This window comes from Triticum dicoccoides, chromosome 2A (assembly GCF_002162155.2).
Source record: "Triticum dicoccoides isolate Atlit2015 ecotype Zavitan chromosome 2A, WEW_v2.0, whole genome shotgun sequence".
Taxonomy (NCBI): domain Eukaryota; kingdom Viridiplantae; phylum Streptophyta; class Magnoliopsida; order Poales; family Poaceae; genus Triticum; species Triticum dicoccoides.
In genome coordinates, this window is record NC_041382.1 from 166429049 (window position 1) to 166437913 (window position 8865).

Genomic DNA, 8865 nt, shown 5'->3' on the forward strand with positions numbered 1-8865 from the left:
GGAATTTATCATCAGGAAGGAATGTTTAGAGCACAATTACTATATGCTACAAGAACATATCATGGCAAAGCAAAGCATGGCATGAAGCTACTCTAAGCATATAACAAAAGTCTCTTAATGACCATGAGCCAGAAGGGATCAGAAAATACAATTGCAATCATGTGAACATAGCAAAAACATAAACAGATTAAGACTTAGTGAAAAACTGGAGCATGCAAAACAGATTAACGAGTAGGCATGTTTACAAGCTCGATGCACACACTACGAGGCATTGATTGACAAACTAAGCATACACCCAGCAAATAGACATGGCATAGGAGCTAAACATGGCAAGAACAACAACATAGCATGCACGGATCAATAGCAACATCCTCGGCAAAATCGCTAAACATGTCAACAATCTGACAGGATCATTTTATAGCAAAAGTAGAGCTCGATTGACTCAAGCTAGGGTGCTCCATAAATGCAAACAAAGACATGGATGGATAGAGCACCACAATATTAACAAAACATCCTTACTGATCATCCTCAAAAGGGGCACGGATCACTAGGAAACAACATGAACATATGGCATAAAAATTAATGACAGGGCAAGGACTTAGTGAAATTCTAAGTCCCTGAAATCAGCATCATTGAGTAAGCTACTTTGCATGCTTGTGCTAGTCACCACAAAGATCACAAAAATACATGGCATACACCCTTGTAAAGATGGCATGGCATATAACAAAACACATGTAGAGCTCGGGATCATAGCATGCACACATTAATCATGGCAAAAATGACAAAATGCCATTTGCTGAAATAGATCTAACACAATCCTCACATAACCCTATTCCAACAACATTTCGGGCACGAAGATGAGCTCAAATGAAAATGATGCAATGAGATGAAATGATGTACTCGTCGAGATGAACATTTTGATATGCTACATGCTCAAAACGGAGCCATGGATGATGAGTTATGATGCGATGAAAATGCCCAAAAATACTGGGGACTTAGCAGATTTCGAGGGGGGTGGAAAGTCAACCTCTGGTTTTCCAGATCTGGGCGCGGAGAACGAGGATCGCCGGAGGAAGACCGTGCGGTTGCCGGAGACGAAGAGGGAGGTCGCCGACGAGGGGCGAGGGGCCGGAGGAGGCTGGATCCATGGGCTCCCAGCCAGATCGGGCCGGAGCCGTGATCGGCGCGGCGATGCGGGACGGTGGACGCGCGGACGGCGAAGCTTGCCGACGGTTGGGCTCCGGCGACCTTGGAGGAGCTCCGGCCGGCAAGGCACCGCAGGGCGGCGACCGTGCGTTCGGGGCGGCGCTGTGGCGCGGTGCGCAGGCGGCGGAGATGACGTGCGAGGCGACGGGGAGGTCCAGCGGTTGACCGCCGACGGCGGGCGGTGGTCCGAGGCGCTCCGGTGAGCTTCTTGCCGGCGGCAACCGAAGACGAAGACGGCACGAGGTCCAGGCGGATCGGGTGGTTTGGGCCCGCCGCGGCCCGGAGCGGGCCGGAGATGGGCTCGCGGGCCCGCGCGGTGGAGGGGAACGACGGCGACACTTGGCGATGCGCGGTTGGGCGAGGGCGGCGGCTGGCTGATGTGGCAACGGACTATTGGCCGCGGCGACGTGGCTGGAGGCGGCGGACGCGTTCGGTGGCGGAGTGGACATGTCCGGTGGCGCTGAGGGAGGAGTTTTAGGGTTTCAGGGAAAAGATCCGAAAACGAAAATGAAGGGGTCTATTTATAGAGGTAGAGGGAGCTAGGAAACTCCAAATGAGGTGCGGTTTGCGGCCACGCGATCGTGATCGAACGACCGAGATGATAGAGGGGTTTATGTGGGTTTTGGGCCACTTTGGAGGGGTGTTGGGCTGCAACACACACGAGGCATTTTCGGTCCCTCGGTTAACCGTTGGAGTATCAAACGAAGTCCAAATGGCACGAAACTTGACAGGCGGTCTACCGGTAGTGAACCAAGGCCGCATGGCAAGTCTCGGTCCAATCCGAAAACATTTAGCACCCGCACATGAAAAAAGGTAGACAGGAACACCGGATGACATAGGAGTGCCGAATTGCAAAACGGACAACGGGGAAAATGCGCGAATGCATGAGACGAACATGTATGCAAATGAAATGCACATGATGACATGATATCAGATGCATGACATGCAAGCAATGACAAGGCAACAACAGCGAATAACTGGAGGACACCTGGCACATTGGTCTCGAGGCGTTACATTATGGTTATATCCCAATATATCTATGTTCCAACATGGAACAAACTTCAGCTTCACCTGCAACTAGCAACGCTATAAGAGGGTCTGAGCAAAAGCTGTAACATAGCCAAACAACAGTTTGCTAGGAAAGGTGGGTTAGAGGCTTGACATGGCAATATGGGAGGCATGATATAGCAAGTGGTAGGCAGCGCGGCGTAGCAACAGAGCGATCAACTAGCAAGCAAAGATAGAAGTGATTTCGAGGGTATGGTCATCTTGCCTGAGATCCCGCAAGGAAGAAGAACGAGTCCATGAAGAAGACAAACGGACGAAGTCGAATGAATCCTCACAAACGCTAAGTTATCGGAACTAACCCGAAGAAGCAACACCGGAAAGAAGCAAACAACATGGTAAACAACCATCACATAACATGGCATGATGCACAACCAAGTATGATGCATGTCCAGTTTAATGTAGGCATGGCATGGCAAAGTGCACAAACAATCCTACAAATTAAGTGGAGCTCAATATGCAACGAGTTGCATATTGCCAGACACCACATTTGATTATTAGTTCGATCTCGTTTATGTACCCATCAATATTAATTGTTCTTAAACATGGCAAGGGTTGGAGCAAATGAAAACTACCTATCTAGGCAAGTTTAAATGAGGCCGGAACAACAAGCAACAAGCTCGGAAAATCCTCATAAGCATATTTATGGATTTGGTACTGTTCTGCCCTAAACATAATTTAAGAGTTGTTAAACATGCTATATGAGTGCACCATGTTAAACTAGGCATTTTTCTACCCCCTTTACATATAAAGTTTATTAAATTTGGAGCTACGGTTATTTAGTTATGAATTAAAGCATTTCAACATGGAAATATGGCAAAATATATGCAAGCATCATTTTAAACATTTTAAACATAGATGAAAGTGGCATATTATGAAACTAGACAAAATTCTAGGCATTTTTTATATCTAGTTTATTTAAATCTAATGCACGGTTTATTAGTTATTAAATGCATGATGTGCAAGGGTTTTTCTACAAAACAGACGTTCTCTCGACAAATAGCAAATCGTCCAGAACTGCAAAAAAAACGTGTCGGGCCGAATCTGCTAGCCCAACAGAAGGGAAAAGAGGCGCTGGGGGTGGCATCACCATGGGCTTGGCCCATCTGCAGAGGAGGGCGTTGGGCCTTGCAGACGCAGGGGAGCAGCTGGGCCGAAACAGAGGAGGCCTAGGCGCGTGGATGAAGCAAGGGCGCAGTCGAGCGAAGCAGGCAGCAGCGGATTGAGCAGGGAAGCAGGGGAGCGGCTGCAGCAGGACTTGGCGGCACCGGCGGCAGGGGAGGCATGAACCCATCCGGATCCAGGCGATGCAGAGGGTTGGGGAGGTGCGTCGACAGCTCGGCGTCCTCCTGGCGCTGCATCGGGAAGCCAAGAGAGAGGGAGATGTGAGACAGAGAAGGTGTAGGGGAAAAACACAGGAGCGGCGACAGGGCGTCTCACCGGGCAAGGAGGAGCTCCGGCGGCGGGCATCGCAGGAGGTCCGGGACGGGGCACTGGAGTCCAGATCCGGCTGGACCTCAGCGCAGGCGGTTCCGTGGCCGGTCGAAGAAGAAGCAGGCGGCAGGAACTTGGAGTGTAGGCGATGGAATGGAGGAGAGCTTGGGGCAGTCGACGCAGACGAGGGAAGCGGAGGGACTTCGGTGCGGCAGGGAGCTCGGCGGACAGGGTTGGGCTGGAGGAGCTCGGGGCCTCAGGTGCGAGAGGCGCGAACAACGACGAGGATGCAGGGGAGGCTCGGGCAGCCCGCGGGGCTGCTGCTGCTGGCCGGCGGCCACCGGTGCAAGGATGGGTGCCCTCGACACTTGGGCAGAGGAGAGGTTGGATTGATGGATTTGGAAGTCTCGGTGGTGGTTGGTTGGTGCGAAGGGGATCCCGAGGGGGATTTGGTGGAGTGGCGGCGCGAGATGGGATGGGTGGGACAAACCTCCTAGGTTTTAGGGTTAGACTAGATTAGGTATATAAATAGGGGAAATGAGGGGAATTAGGATCACCCGATCGAGATCGGACGGTCGATAAAGAATAGCCTAGGGGAGTCCAAAAAGAAAAACAGAGGTGTTTTATAGATGTTAGGGGATGATTCGGACCCAACGGTGACGAAAGTCCGGGTCGGGTCCAGGACAGCTTTCGGACGCGCGCGCGAGGAGAGCCGCGGGCTGACGAGGGTGGTTAGGTTGGCCTGGCGGTAGGTGGTGGAATGTGCAGAAGGCCTCAGGCTGAGAGAAGAGAATTGAGAGAGAGACCCGGCGACAGTTTCCGGAGACCAAAAACGTCCGACGATTTGGCCGACTATAATGTCGCTATAGTTATCCGTTCGGGTAACAAACGATCTCCGAATGTGACGAAACTTGGCAGGCGACCTACTAACAACATAACAACACCACATGCCAACTTTCAACCCATTCTGAGAACATTTTCTCGGCCACTTATAAAATAATATTTCGGACATGCCGCGGGCGCATGCGATTGTGTCTGGGCTCAGAACAGACAACGGAGAGAACGAGGAGACCGGGACGGATGCAAGTTCTGAAAACATGATGATGCAATGCACATGATGACATGGCAAGATGCGACACGCGAGCAAAATACATGGCAACGAAGGCGCATAACTGGAAGACACCTGGTGCAACGGTCTTGGGGCGTCACAACACTCCACCACTACAAGAGGATCTCGACCCGAGATCCCAGGGATGGCACCGGAGAGAAACAGAGAAGGAAGAGGGGAGGTGAAACTAAGTTGCTTATTTGACAAATGAGTGAAACCAAAGAACCTTGAGAGGTTGAACAAATTGGAAGAAGGAATGCAATGAAGATGAACAAAGTTGAAAACACTCCGTTAGAAAAGAGGAACAAGAAACATTACTAGAACCTTGTAGGTTGAAAGACATAAGAAAAAGGGTTGCAATGGACAAAAAATACATTCAAGCACTCCGGTAGAAACGAGATGTCCAAGGAACGATAAAGATCAATTACGAAAACACTTGGTTGGAAATGGAAGGCAATAATATGAACTTGGCAAAATGAAAGCACTTGGATGAGAGTCCGGTTAGAAGAGGAATGATAGACACAACACTCCGGTTAAAACAAGATAGAGAATGAAAAAGAATGATATAATTTGGGCAACACTTCGATTGTAAATGGGAGGAATTGATTTATGATCTTGACAAGATGAGAGGATACTTGCTGAAATCAACAACACTGCCTCCGGAACTATTGAAAGAATGGCACCATGGGTAAGAAAGATTTCAGAAGCACTCCAGTCGAGAAGGGAGGCAAAACTTGACAAAATGGGAAGAACTTGAAAAGAGGGCACGACACTCTGGTTAAATGGATAAGAAAAAAGGAAAAAACATGATATTGACAAAACAAGATGATGGGTCGAAGAGAGCAACATCACAATGCCTCCGGAACAAATGAATGGAAAACTAGATGGTTGGAAAGAAAAAGAACGGAGAAGACGAATTGCAACTCTCGCAAATAAAATTGAAAGGGCATGCTTACGACGAAAAGGTTGAACGGAGTTGTTGGAAAACCAACAACGAAAAGAGTAAGCTTGTTGTGGGTTTATGGAAAACATCTCGAAAACTTGAGGTGAAATTCTGCCACTAACGGAAACAATAGATTGAATTGACATCAACAAGGAGATGAGAAGCTTATTTCACCGGAAGGATAAATGAAGAACTTGTGTCATTTATAAACACCACAATAGGCAACATTCCTTAGGGAAGGCTTTAGGTGAAATCTAACCCAAGATAACTCCAAGGAGGAAAATGATGGGTTTAAATACCTCATTCTTAACAACTTGTGAATCATGAAACATGAAATAAATTGTCAAGAATGACATAACACCACTTCAAAAGATAAGATAGGAAGAACTGCACTTCGGAATGCAAGATGAAGAGTGCTTGAACTCTTAGAACAAAACATGTGTTGAACACCATGTTTATTTGAGAGTATAGCTTGGCGGATCTTAACTTTGAGAGAAAATCTTGAGGACAATTGAAGAATGAAAGGAATCCTTGACGAACCACCACGTAGAGCCTCCATGAAGAACTCTGGTAACAAAAGAATGATAGAAAGAAATAGAAGTTGAAAACACAAGGTGAAACCTTGCAATGATTAGATGGATCTTCATGGCGAGATAATTGAGAGAGCTTGGAACTCCGGTAACAAAATAAAGATGAAACAATTGAAACCGAGAATTGAGTCATCGTGAACAAACTCCAGAAGAATGAATCCATCATTACGATGAAGCAAGAATAAGAATTATGTTATGCGTATCCTTCACCAATTTAAATTGATGACAAGAAACGGATTTGGCATACTACTTATTCTCATAGAAAGGATTAAGATAGATATAGCGTAAACTAGAGAAGGACTTGAACTATCCACCGATAGGATTGGAAAGAACGAATGAATTGATATGATAACGAAGTAAGAGAAATCTTGAACAAACCACCGTAAGAATTGAAAAAGAACGTAGCAAAGGCACAATTCACCTGGAAGAATTGGAAAACGAATGAAGATACTTGAAAGAATTTAGATACATGAGAATGAATAGATCATGAGCTGACTAGAGAGTACTTGAGCGATGCACCGGTAAGATTTGGAGAACGAGAGCTGAAAGCTTGAATGAATACTTCTGAGAGGATGGGCTCCGGGGAATCAAACTGAAAAATACTCCTGAAATGCTCCGGATGGGTGAAAGAATTCTCACAATCAAAAAACAATTATGAGAGGATGGCATCAAGCTAGAACCATGAATATTGAAGAGAGAATGGAGCAAGATTGAGAGAAAAATCTTCTTCGGTCTTCTAACCCGAGAATTACGACGAGAAACACCACCATGAATTGTTGAGATACTCCGGGATGAAAATTAGAAAGGTTGAACCAACAATGAAAAGAATTTGAAAGATCTTGGAGAAATACATTTGACTGATGAGAAATCATTCTTACGTCAAACTTTGAAAGGAATTTGATAGTAGCTTCGGAAAATAGAAGAGTCAGGTAAGATCCTGGAAAAGACTTGTGGGTTAGGGCCCACTCAAAAGATCCACCGTAGAACAACTTAAGAAAGATTGCACCGGTTGAATTAAATGGCTAGAATGAGATAACAACCTCGAGATATCTTGAACAGGTTGATAATGGAGACACAAATCTTCTGAGATATCTTCAACACCTCGGATACAAAAATAGCAAGAGGGGGATGATTAAGAGGTGCACCAGCATGAGAATACATTTGAAACAAGGAAAGGATATGATCAACAAAGCTTGACTTGAAACCACCGGAGAAGAAAGAGAACGAAGAATGACGAACTTGAAACTCCGTTAGTATCTTCCTGAGAATCACCGGATAAGAACATTGAGGAAAGAATGAAGAAACTTCACATCCATAAGATGGATACTTGATTCAGAAATCTGAGTCCTTGAAGAAAAATGGTGGGAGGGCGGGAAAACAAAGACAACTTGGGACGGATAAAACAAACGCCGTTGGGAAAACTGAGAGGTGATCTTGCGAATGTTGAAATGATCGGATCCACTTGAAGAGAAAGACATCGGTTGAAAAGGATTGACATGACAATCTCGATTGTCATGAAGGATTAGCATTCACATAGAAATATGAGAACACCATTTTAGGAAAAGGTATGGAATCAACACTTGACATTGAAGCAACTCGAATACCACAACCGAAAACAAAACAAAGGATTGGCTTGCAGAATCAGTCGGAAACAAACATATGATAGATCCCATATCGTATCATGTGTCTGTTGGAAAGAATTCCTACGAGATACTTGAATTCCCACTTATAAACTCCCGAAACTTTCTGGTTATGCAATCAGGCTTTGGGGATATAGGGGAAGCATAATATCTTACCCAAACTAACAATACCTACATCCAGTTGTATCCATCCTTCAACACATAACCAAGAAACCTTCGGAAATTGTTTACCTCAACCTTCAAAAAGCATCTGTTATACGAGTTATGGCAATACTCCCGAACTCCCGCCCCAGTAGTGGGTGGCGTCGAGGTTATCTCACCAACAACTGCATAAAAGAGATTTTTGATGTCGGCGAACTCAGGTATTCCAGAACTGCAACGATAAAATTGTGACGACAACACCTCGGAGCTCAACTCCCCGAGACACTGCCACAACCCCTAAATGTCAGGAGGCACCAAGAACAATGTTCTCGTCACAAAACCATCGGAACGATTCCAAGATACCCGCGTGATCCTAAAAAAATTCGTGAAATTTGAGGAGAGGAAAGTCAAAACTTCTACGTCAGGAGGCCTCACCAGAGCGACGAAGGGACTGAGGAGTAAAAAGAATCCTACTCTCCGATATATATAATCCTAAGACTCAAAACATTTTCTTCTAGACTCAACAACGTCAGTGATTCGATCAAGCAGGGGGCTCCTAAGTCGGGGAAGGCTCTGATTACCAACTTGTAACACCCACGATGCGGCTATATCTCCCACGTGTCGGAGCACGACTTAGAGGCATAACCGCATAGTAGGCATGTCGCAAGAGGGGTAATCTTTACACATCCCATGTACTGAATAAGAAAGGGATAAAGAGTTGGCTTGCAATCGCCACTT